The sequence below is a fragment of the Rattus norvegicus genome, chromosome 1, assembly GCF_021556685.1.
Source record: "Rattus norvegicus strain SHRSP/BbbUtx chromosome 1, alternate assembly SHRSP_T2T, whole genome shotgun sequence".
In the NCBI taxonomy this organism is placed as follows: Eukaryota; Metazoa; Chordata; class Mammalia; order Rodentia; family Muridae; genus Rattus; species Rattus norvegicus.
In genome coordinates this window covers 6,419,336-6,432,008 of record NC_141534.1, presented here as the reverse complement: position 1 = coordinate 6,432,008, position 12,673 = coordinate 6,419,336, and the positions used below count along the sequence as shown (strand labels likewise).

At 40.1% G+C, this 12,673-nt stretch overlaps 1 protein-coding gene across 4 annotated transcripts in view; it reads left to right on the top strand.

Moving 5' to 3' along the window:
* Positions 1 to 12,673, top strand: part of Grm1 (glutamate metabotropic receptor 1) — a 394,837-nt gene that overhangs the window by 176,982 nt on the left and 205,182 nt on the right.

Sequence of the window (12,673 nt, the reverse complement as noted above, 5' to 3'; positions counted from 1 at the left end):
CTGAGAACAGACACTCTCTACTGAAAAACATTCAATGGGATAAAACTAGCACGGACTGTCTTCTATTTTGTAACTAGCTGTAATTTCATGATTTTAAGTCACTCTTGAATTGGAAGTGTTAGTTACAAACATAGGGAGATTAATGGTGATTAATGCAAGTAATATCCTCTACCCAGCAAATAAAAATAAAACCTAAATGTACATTCATATTCCTTCCATCCTTTTGGCATTTTTCTCCATTTTATTCTTGGGGTAACCACTGGCCATTTTTAGGGGTCTAATATACACTTATTAATTTCAGATACATACTGCTGTCATTTGATGAGAAGAAAAGAAGTCAATGGAAAGATTTGGTTAGGCATAGCCATCCAATCTAGAGATCTTCAGTTCTTCACTTAAAAATACTTTTATCTTAACTCTTTATAGGTTCCAATGCTTCTGAATAGAATGGTTTATGTTTCAAGAACTCAGGATAAGCTGACTAAACCATTGAAACTTTGAAAGACTGTGAATGATACAAACTTCAACAGAATCCAAGAATGAAACAACTTTTGTGATTTCCTTTTAAAGATATTTTTATTTATATGTACATGTGTTTGCCTGTGTGAGTGTATGTTGTTGTGTGGGTACCTGTGAAGGCCAGAAGCAGATACCAAGGGCCCTGGAGCTGGAGTTTCAAGCTGTCATAAGAGATCCTACATGGGTGTTGGGAAACAAATGGGTCTTCTGTATGATTAGCAATCACTCTTTATTGTAGGTTTAATTTCTCCAGCATCTCCAGTTTCTTCACAGTGTATAAAGTGATTTCATATCTATTCATCTTAACAGAAAGTCCATAAATTAGTTACTATCATTCCTGGCATTATAGACAAAAAGTAGAGACTCAGATCACGTATTAGTCACACGGGCTATGAAGCTAGAAGTTGAAATAATCAGAACTCAAGCCAGAATAATTTCCATCTAGGCACACTGTGCTTTCCCAACACCATGCTGCAGCGAACATACTTTTTTGTTATTTTTAGAAAATCAGGCTCCAAATCTTAGGTTAAGAGCCAGAGAGAGGATGGAAAAAGCATTCTCCTGGGATGATTTGTCCTAGAGAGCACAGCTAGTTTGCTCCCATGGTGCTCCAAATATCTGGGACGTTTTTGATTAAGTAGGTAAAGGTTGACAAAAATTTGCCAGTGTCTTCCATTTTGGTTTTCGTCACCTTTTTGAACTTTCAAAGAAATGGAGTGTCACAGAAAAGGTTGGGAGTATGGCTCCAGATATCTGAGAAGTCTTTTATTCCACAAAATAGAGTTTCAAAAAATAATCAGAGGATTCATGAGAAGCTAGTTGGAGGTGAGATATAAAAAACAGATTGGTAAGTTGTGATGCAAGGGTGAATTTTATTCATGGAAGAGAATTTACAAATGAGACCTTGAGCTGAAACATGAGCTGGGATCTAACAGGATTTCCTTCACGTTAACTATTAACTACCCCATCATTCCATACAACTTACTGATTTGATTTGTAGTGTGTTTATGATCTTTGATTCAAAACAGTTTTTCAGAGTGTTAGGATATACTTGATCAGAGAACTGGGATGGTAGAGGCTGAGGTACAAGTTCCTATTACAGGTCCTGCTACTCTTATGGAATCATGGTATTGTGGTTGTGTTTTTAAATAACCCGAAGGAGAGAAGTATTACCATTATTTTCCAGCAGAAAGATCAGCATTGCTGTATTTTCTGAATGCTCTGTGAACCTTAAAGACAGGGATAGGCAAAAGTATAAACGGCTCTACTTTTCATTGTAAAGCCATAGATGTTGTCTTGATTCTTATCTTTGGTAATTTTTCAGTGACTCGGAAGAGCCTGAGTTGGATTTTTTGGGAAGACAAAAGGAAAGTGTGACCATAAGGAAGAAGTGGAAGGTCGGGTTAGGGAGCCAGAGGATAGGAAGCTTGTCTTAGACTTCCCGTTTCTAAATCTTTTATTGAATTCCATATCTGCAGTTCTAAGAAATCTATGAAATAGGAGTAGTAATGATACCCTAGAGTATTAAACTAGGAAATAGATGTTAACTGCTCGACACAGCATGAAGCACATGAAAAGATGGGATAAGACCATAATGAAAATAATAATAATAATAATAATTCTACATCTCATTCTTCCTCGGCTGAGCCCACTGCAGTAACATGGGGTAATGGAGGGCTGGGATGGGGCTGGCAGAAGGAGTGCTGCTCTTTGTTGCTATAACTTAGGAAGTGGCTACACTTTTGTAGGAGTAGTGCGAACAGAGAAGGGAGTTGCTGGTGGGTGGGAGAGAGAGAGAAGAAATAGTTCGGAAAAGACCTAGGCACCCACCCATGGCTGTGCTGTTGAAGCTGACTTCCTTTCACCGAACATGCAGAACCCACCTCCTACCCCAGCGCTAGGGAATGTGTTCTGGGTTCTGAATAGACATTTTTTTCCAAAATAAAAGAGTCTTATTCCGCAGCAGTCTCTCAAATGCAGGGGTTGCTTGCACAGCATTGAGAACCCCACGTCTGGCTCCTGCAGTGCCCGGCAGGCATGTGTGCCTTGGAGAATGGAGATTCCTGGCAGAAAGGAAAGGGTTCTTTTTATCCTGGCAGGAAGTCAGGCATGGGGAGTGAAATGAGTGCAGGTCCCATCACTACCCCTCTGATAGAACTCTTTCAGAAGAACAGCTTCTCAACATGAAGTAATTATAACTTCTTTAGAAGCAGTCATCTACCAGCCTTCAGTTCCATCAACAGTTCAACTTCGATCAGTGTTACTTTTCTGAGTTACGTAGGGAAATGGGAAACCTCTTGGTTTAACTTGCCACAGCATTTTACACCACTCAGGTATCTCTAATGCTCTCAGAAAATAGTGACTATTGAGTGCGCCTCTGGTCCAGTGAGTTTTTTTTTTTTAAAATCTATTCCATTGGCCAAAGTTGACAGTTCTGACAGTTGATCATTAGTATTTGGTGACCTGTGTCTCTTAGTGAGACTTCAAGAGACAACCTCATTTTCGATGTTAGGAAAAAAAGGGGACATATTTTATAAAACCTGCACTGATGTGTTGTTGAGGAGTGTTTTTCATTTGCACTGTTTCTTCACGCTGGCGATTATATCTTTCTTGGAAGGAAGCCATGTACAGGTCATGAAACTGGAAAGATGATGGTGAGGGGGATGATAGAGTGGGAGAGGGGGCAGGGAAATACTGAAGACATCTGTCCTATTAGAGGACTATTCATGAGCAGTAGTGATCTGGAGAGCAGGGCAATGGGACAGTGGGGGAGAGGGAAGAATGAATAAGAATATTTGTGAAAATTGCACAAGGAAACTCATTACCTTCTATGCTATCTTAGATATATATTCAAACCCCCAACACTATGGCAAGCAGACAATTTGTATTTTAAGATGCAAAATTAAATATTTTAATACATGACATGCTCTTAGGTCTCTCAGATTAGATCAGTTGAAAAACATTTATCTAATTGGTTTAAAACATTATAAAATAATTTTTGTCAAGAGACAATAAATCTATTTTATTATATGACAACCATTGGAGTTCAGTTTAATTGCAGAGTAGTATGCTGTGCCAAGGGGCTAGAGGAGAATCTATTAAGAATTTTTAAGCATCCATAAACCTTCATCAAACATCTCCACTTATCCATTCAAGAAACATCCGTGGAGATATTTAACTTTCTTTGAGTTGTCGGCTTACACAGTAAATAACCATTAGCTAATGAACAAGTGTCTTTTCTTCTTCTGAACTCACAGCACATGCATGTGAATTACAGCTCTCTGAATCTGTTTGTTTTTAACCTTTTCTTTAACTATCCATTCTAGGGTTACCTGAATCAATTTCTATATTTTAGTGATTAGCCTAGTCATGGAAAATTCTGTAAGAATCCAGAAGGTAACATAAATACCAGTCAAGGCTTAGTCATTAGGATATAGACATATTAACAAGTTCATTAGAAATAACTACATAGTTTCAGGGCTGGCTAAGTCAGACAAGAATTTACAAAAGAGGACACCATAGAACTCTCAGGAATACATCAAAGTTTCTACCTGTAGGTGATGATATTCCTCCAGCCAAGAAACCTTAGTTTAAGACCTTTAAATTGATAGAAACAGGATGATCTCATTATCTAAGCTAATTTTCTTACTTGAAGAATGTTGACTTTACTGTAATTTTAATGCATTGATATAGCCATGCTTTTGTCTCCATTAATGGCTGTGGCATAGCCTGGGTAAGATGCCACATCAAAAGATCATTGCAGCGTATCAACATTTATTTGACTCACTTAGCTGGCAGAGAATTAATACCAACCAATGACTTATTTCAAGAAGAGCTTGTGAGTGCTTTTCCAAACTTATATGACCTTGAAGATGCTCAGCATTGGCCTTCAACCTGTAGAATAGCTCCCAGTAAACCCTTGGGTGCCCTGGATGTGTTTCATATTTGGGTGAAATCTGAGAATTTCATAAACCAGAGCCAGGAATTCTCCAGGTCCCAAAGATCAGTAAGATCAGTAAATCACTCTGATTTGGATGTCTTTTCTTGCCCCTTTCCTGCATCATATTTTCAGTTCCAACAACAACAACAACAACAACAACAACAACAACAATAACAACAACAACAACCAAAAAAAAAAAAACAAGAAAAACAAAATAAAGTGAAAGACCTACCCTTTCACTGAATTAGTTATTTGGTTATATGAATTAGTTAGTATTTGGTGCAATGGTAAGGGGGATTATTATTTTCCATCAACACATGTTATACATAATGAATAAGTTCAAAAAACACCCCGGTTTATGTACTAAACATTGTACTTTTTAGACAGTAGGGCTTCCATCTGTAATAAACAGTGTACTCTGTAGGTAGCTATACTTCCAATTGAGTTTTCTTCACTTTTCCTAGAATTTCTAGATAAATTGTAAAGTGAATGAACATACTTTTAACCTGTTTTATCTACTCATTCATTAAGTTATTATTCTATTCATAATAGAATGATTTGTGTGCATATTCGTGTGTGTGCAGATGCACATGTTGGGAAGTACACATGTGCTCGTTATGTGAAGCCAGAGGCCAATCTTGGGTTCATTAGGTACCACTCACCTTTTTTTTTTTTTTGTGATGGTGTCTCTCATTGGCTTGGAACTTTGTGACTAGCAAGATTAGCTGGCTAGAAAGCCTCAGGGATTTGCCCGTTTCCACTTCCTCCATACTGGGATCACAGAAGTTACCTACCATGCCTAGCTTTCTTGTTTGGGTTCTGGGGCCAAGAGGGACGAGCATGGATTCATGATGAGAGTGCAGGAATGTCCACAGATGAGACTGACAAGACAAACTAAGCTAGACCATACAAGTTCCAGTTTCTTGATTGGGTTCTGGGGTTGAAATCAGATCTTTATGCTTTCTTGGTAAGTGCCTTACAGACTGAGTTTATTTCTCCAACTTGGAAGAATCTTTTTGTTTCATAAACTGACATTTATTGAGTTTCTATTGCCTGCAAAACTAGATACTAGATTCAGTCTACACAGGTAAAGAGAAAAAAGAAAACCCTAACAGATGCTAATTTTATATTTAGGTCAGAGTAATTAGTGTTACAAAAAGAGGAGAGACTTCTATGGAAGAAGATGCTAAGGGTATGAGTTGTTTGCTTCTGACACTCTTCTCAGAGGAGCTCAGAGCTAATTTAAGATGCACCTAGGTTAGAACAAGTGGGATGGAGGAAGAACAGGAGGGAGGAACCACGGGAGGGAGAAAGAGCAGGAGGGAGGAAGAACAGGAAGGAGAAAGCTCATGCAAAAGGGTCAAGAGGGGAGAGCATGGATTCATGACGAGAGTGCAGGAATGTCCACAGATGAGACTGACAAGACAAACTAAGCTAGACCGTACAAGTTCCAGTTAGTCACATCAATGAATTTAGACTTCTCCATAGAAATGTCTAAACCACCAGAGACTTGGAAATAATAAAACCAGACAAGGGGAAAGTGTTGTAGATTAGAATATTTCTTCTATAACGTGACGATAGGCTGGAGGGAAGGATCGATAGATACATCAGGGATGGTAGCAGCTGTTTGTATCTAATGTGTTGGTGTAGCCTGCTGCCTAGTTAAGTGCCTGGAATAGAATAAGATAGATCTCTAGCATTTATTCTTTCACTTATTTATTGTCCTCATTAACTGCTGTGTATGGTATTCTTTTTTTTTACTTTATTCAAATGGTTTTTATTAGAAGCATAAGAAGAGATTGTTGACCCTGTCATGAGCATAGAACATGGGATAAGATCCATTCTTATGTCCCCTTTAAAAATTTTAAACTTTTTTCGTACCATATATTTTGATTATATTCTTTCCCCTTCTACAAGTCCTCCTAGATCCTCACCACCCCCTCTACCCATACAATGTTATGTGCTCTCTCTTTCTTTTCTTAAAACACACACATACACACACACACACACACACACACACACACACACACACACACACACCCCTGAGTAAACAAACGAAACCTCAATAAGACCAAAAAATAAATCAAATCAAAACAAAATGAACTGGGACCAAAAATGCACAGAAAAAGCCATGGAGTTCACTTTGTGTTGGCCAACTACTCCTGGGCATGGGGCCTGCCTTGGCATGCACTTGACACATCCAGTGATGTTTCACTGAAAAAAACTGGGTTTTCCTTTCCCAGAAGGTATCGACTGCAAATATCGTCTTGGCTAGATGAGACTTGGTGTCCACTTCCCCCTTTTAGGAACATCTCTGATGCGAATATTAGATAAGGTTAGAGTTGCCTAATTAAGCTTCTTGACTAGGGACATGGGAAATATTTTAGGGAGATGTGTATGGTATTCTTTACTATCTACAAGGAGATGTCATCAAGTTAGATGGACATATCCTAAGCCATCTAGGACCCAGAAGAAGGATAACAAATGATATGTTTATAAAGGAAACAAATAGAGGCTGGGCTGAGATCTATGAAAGCAAGCAAAGGATTGTTTAGATAAGGAATATCCAGAAGTGCTTATCTAAGTAGGCTGTCCAGGGACACCCTACCTAAATAAACTGGAAGATAAATATTTTACATAATCTCTAGAGAGTGGAACCACTTGAGACCCAGTGCAATGCTCTGGGTAGGATATTGTTAGTATCGAAGCTAGAGCAATGGGAATGATCTGGAAAGAAGGGATGGATTTATCGCTGTAAATGCCCTCTAGGACTGGGGCTTTAACTGGATGGAGGGACTGTGAATGCTGAGTAAGGATATCAGCCAATACACAGTAGTGCCATTTTTGAGGTAGAGATCCAGAGGCAGAAGTATCTGGATCTCTGATTTGGCCCTTAAGAGGCTCAATTTGAGGCCCTCGAATTTTAATTTGAGGGTAGCCTAGTGGATACTTCCACAGCAAAATTGGATGTGCAGATCTAGAGCCAAGTAAGGAAGCCTGATTCCCTTCCAAATGGGAAATAAAACAAAGAACAATGGCAGCCATAGGGAGTCGCTACTGCACGGAGTGGGTGCTTAAAACATTCCAAACTTTACAAACAAAATTGAGAGAAAAGTTGGAATTGCTATGCATGGCTCTACTGAATATGGATCTCTCTCTCTCTCTCTCTCTCTCTGTGTGTGTGTGTGTGTGTGTGTGTGTGTGTGTGTATGTGCATGTGCGCATGTAGATATGTGAGTGAGTGTGGGCGCATGTGTACTATGGTGTATATGTAGAGATCAAAGGACAAGTTTTGAGAATTGGTTCTTCCCTTTCCCTTTGATGAAGCAAGGGTCTCTCTTGTTTTTGCTGCACTGCATACTCCAGGCTACCTGGCCCTGAGCTTTCCTGCTGTGCCCTTCCCATCTCACTGTAGGAGGGCTGGGTTTGCAGAGACTTGCAGCCATGGCTGGATTTTTAAATGAGTTAGAGATGGAACTCAGCTCTTGGTGCTCGCAGGATAACTGAACTGCGTGCAGCCTCTGGAATTTGGATTTTAAGCTTGTGCTTACTGGGGTCTTAGAGCTAAGGAACTTGTCACACTGGTGCTTCTGAGAGCCAAAGTGCCTGAGGAAGTTGATGCCTCTAGATTAGATAAAGCAAGCAGCTGAGAGATGGATTAGGAGAAAAAATGGGATGGAGGATTGAGTCATCTTGTTGTAGTGGAAGAACGAACATTTTTGAAGTAATTGTTAAATACTACAGATTGTTACTGAAGGGAATGTGTAAATGTATACTTGCTGATGAATCACTTGAAGAGCATCATGAGGCCTAATGACATGTGCGAGTTCCTCTAGCTGGGAACAATGGAGTCTGTCCAGATAGCTGAGGTGGCACAGGTTGCACCCATGAACTGTGCCTTGTCTGAAGAAGTCATTCTTTGTCTCTAGCCATTGTAGAGCATCCAGGAATTCAGGGTGGCTTCTATTTTCAGGGAGAGGTAATGGTACTCAGGTAAGTGGAGGATCCGTGGTGCATCAGGGCTCATATCCTGGTCGGTAGATCACAGGTCCATACACAGCTGCACCTTTGGTGGTGTTAATCCCAGGCATTTATGGAATATTTTGGTATTTCTTGGATTTGATAGAATCAAATTCATTTCTTCACAGCCATGATTGGCCTCAGAAACAAAAAACAGTGATACTATCCTCAGGGAACCCCTAAGTAGAGTGAGAGAAGACTAGGCTTGTATGAGGAAGAGCTGATTCATACCCCAGTGGATAGGAGAACTAAGAGGTATATATTTCTTTTGGGTACACATGGAGGAAGGCTTCCCAGAGGGATATAAGATCTTTGTTTTGAAGAAATGGATGAGAATTGACCAAGAAACAATGTAACATAAGAGGGACTCAGAGAGAAACTGCAAGTTCAAAGGCAGAGGCAGAACATACCACTGAGGCAGCTTATTCTATGCCTCATACTAAGGAGATAATCTAACTCTGGTCACCTGGAAATACACCTCATATTAAGTTTGGATTAAAGCAATCCCATTTAATGACTGTACCTCATTTGACTTTTCTGCAGTCTGATAAGTATGTTCAAGGTTTATTCTATAATCGTTGTTCTTTTCTGATGTTTTTTTCTCAAACAGCCGTTTATACTTAAGTCTAGCAGGTACTTTTCTAGAAAGTAAGAATAAGATTCACCCTACATATCAATGTTGAGAGTTTAGATCAAAGGGTAAGGAAATGTTGGAGTCATCTTTTAGTTTGTTACCTCTTAGAAGACACATCCAATCTCACCATTTAGCTCCATTTGGTCCCCATTACTCTTTTTGTTTCTTCCTCATCTACCTAATGTCTCTTTTTTGCCTATTACTTTTCCCATTCTGTTTCTAATGGATAAATCAACAACTGTACTCACATACTTGCCTTTACCTAAGGAAAAAATACATGCAAGCAACATTGTAAAATGTTGTGTTCTTGCTCTTGAAATCTCATTAGAATGTTATTCCTATAAGCATTTGACTTTTAAATAAAAGTATGAACAACATTGTGGGTTTTCCTTAAATGTGTGTCTTGATAACTTCGTAAGGAAAGGTTTATTTCCTAATTGTGCTAGGAACAGGAATAGTTTATTCTAACAGTGTTTTCTAAGCTTGACTCTAATGACCATTGTTGAGAACCCATGAAAAATGTACTCATAGCATTTAGCCATTTTGGGGGATAGAATTCATCAAACCCAGAGAATGGGAGTAAGGAATGCACGTGTCACAGTTAGAACTTTGTTGCTTATTTTTCTTTCATTTTTATATTTTCTTTTCGACAAAACATAAATGCAGTTGTTTAGAAACCTGGAGTGGGGTAATTTTGTAGGAGAAAACCATGGTAGGCAGCCGCACCGCGAATGGATTGCATTTGTGAAATGCCATTTCCCATCATCTGCCTTTGTCATCTCTGTTTGAATGGTAAGTGCTTTTGTTGCCATGTCAACAGCTTCATCTGAAGTTCAGTCAGCTCTGGCCTCCAGTGAGGAGGTATGCTTCAGCCGCCCAGTTCTCTTTGAGAACTTTTTGAAAGCTGGCTACACAATGTAACAGCTTAATGGGACTTGGGGTTAATGGGAAATGTGGCTGGGAAGGTCATTGATGGGGTGTGTTTCCGTTGACAGAAGACTCCCTTGTGTTCTGCTGAGCTGTCTCGTACATTCAGGTCTAGTTATCACTGTGGAGACTTCATTGCCAATGCAATCTATTAAGAAGCATTTCGATTAAATACTACCTGTTGGAGGCCATCATTTTCAAGTAATGTGATGGCCAGAGAAGTGACCTATTCAGTTTTAAGGCTCTGCCTGAAATGTGTAGGATGAAAAACTTAGGGAAAAATTTATTGCTGACAAAGTCTATGTTTTTCAGATACGAATCACTTACCAAGCATGAATCTATAAGGCACTTCTTTTTTTTTTTTTTATTGTTATACATTAGGACTCCTGCCTAAGCATGGATTTAGAAGAAATGAACTAGACCCAGGTGGCCTTCCAGAATCTGTACTTAGCTGAGAAGACAAGCAGATGTAATTACTTAGAGGTGTGGGTTTTCATCTTTGAAGAGTGCAAATGAACCACAGACCAGATGCATAAGGGAGGGGGAAGGAGAGCTTTTCATCTATTGTGATACCCAGAATGCCCACCAAATAGACTAAGTCCTGGGTGCGTTCTGGCCGAAATTGCTTTAGTGTGGCTGCTGAAGAGTGGCTTGCTTGCTTGCTTGCCATGGAATTCTTCACCCAGAAGGCAGAGCTTTTGATGGACACTTGGTTTTTTTTTTGATGAAGTTATTTATTTACTTTGCGTTCCTCCATCATAGCTTCCCCTCCCTCCTCTCCTCCTAGTCCCTCCATCTCACCCTCCCTCATGTACCCCCTTTACCCATCTCCTCAAAAAAAAAAGGGAGGCCTCCTATAGATAACAACCAGGCTTGGCATAGCAAGTTGCTGTAAGACTAGGCACATCTTTTTCTCTGAGACTAGAGAAGGCAGTTCAGTTAGGATCCAAAGGTAGGCAGTATAGTCAGGGACAGACCTCTGCTCCATCTTGAGGACTCCCACATGAAGACCCAGCTGCACAACTGTCGCAGAGGGCCTACATCTCTCCCATGCATGCTCTCTGACTGGCAGTTTAGTCTCTATGAGCCCTTATAGCCCAAGCTAGTTAATTTTATAGGTTTTCCCTGTGCTGTTCTTGATTCCTTTGGCTCCTTCAACCTTCCCTCTCACTCTTCCAGAGGATTCCCCAAGCTCCACTTAATGTTTGGCTGTGGGTCTCTGCATCAGTTTCCATCAGCTGCTGGGTGAAGCCTCTCTGATGACATTTATGCTAAGCTTCTGTCTGCACATGTGGCAGAATATGTTCCACCATATCTCAAGGACACTAGCTCAACTATGTTCCTAGCAGCTTTATTTGTAATAGCCAGAAAGTGAAAACATCCTAAACATCCCTCAACTGAAAAATGGATAAACAAAATGTGGTATATTTACACAATGGGTATTATTCAGCTATTAAAAACAGTTTATTATGTAATTTGCACACAAATGGATAGAACTAACAAAGATCTTTCTGAGTGAGATAACCTACACCCAGAAAGACAAACATGGTATATACTCACTTATAAGTGGATATTAGTCATAAAGTACAGAATAACCATGCTACAAAACACAGACCAAAGAAGCCAAGTAACAAGAAGTGTCCAAAGGAGGACCCTTGAATTTCGCTGAGAAAAGAAAATAGTTTAAACATCCAGGGTGGATAGTGGTAAGGGACTTGGTGGGGCAGTGCTGGGGGTGGGGAGATAGGAATAGAAGAAGTGGGGGGGGGCAATGGAAGGAGACAGTACTGGGAGAGGCAACCGGATTGTGGAGAGGCATCTCTGGGATGAGCTAGAGACCTAGTAAAATGGGAGCTCGCAGGAATCTGTGAGGGGGCCCCAGGCTAAGACTTGCATCAATGGGAAATATGGAGCCAGATGTGACCATCTTCTGTAACTAGGCGAGAATTCCGGTGGAAGGACTGGGATACCAACTCAGTCACCAAACCTTAGTCTCCAAGTTTGCCCTAACTACATGGTGTTCAGGTGTAAAAGATGGAGCAGAATTTGAGAGGAGGGCCAACTAGTGACTGCCCCAGCTTGGAACCCAGGCCGCAGGAAGAAACCCACGCCTTGATTGGTGCTATGGTATCTCAGATCAAAAAATGAGTATGTTCAGAATGTACACTTTCAAGAGGCTCAGCTGCCATGTTTCTTCTTTGGTGGTTATTTAAACTAAAAATGACTTGATGGTCTCTGATCTCAGAGTTAGTGTACATGATGGCTACCTTCACTTCTGAAGTTAACCTCATAAAACTTCCAAATGAAAGCCCAAGAATCGGAAGTTGTTCATTGTTGACCTTCTGATGACAAATTTACAAGCATATACTATTTGAATAGTAAGTGATCTGTATCCTATTAAAACTAAGACAATCTAGTATTCATATTTCTGTTGTGACAAAATACTGCACAGAGAGAGAGAGAGAGAGAGAGAGAGAGAGAGAGAGAGAGAGGGAGGGAGAGAGAGAGAGAGAGAGAGAGAGAGAGAGAGAGAGAGAGAGAGAACTCAAATGAATGCTGGTGCTTGCAGAAGTCAGGGAAGAAATCAGATACTCTGGAACTGAAGTTACAGGACAGGCAGTTGTGAGTTATCC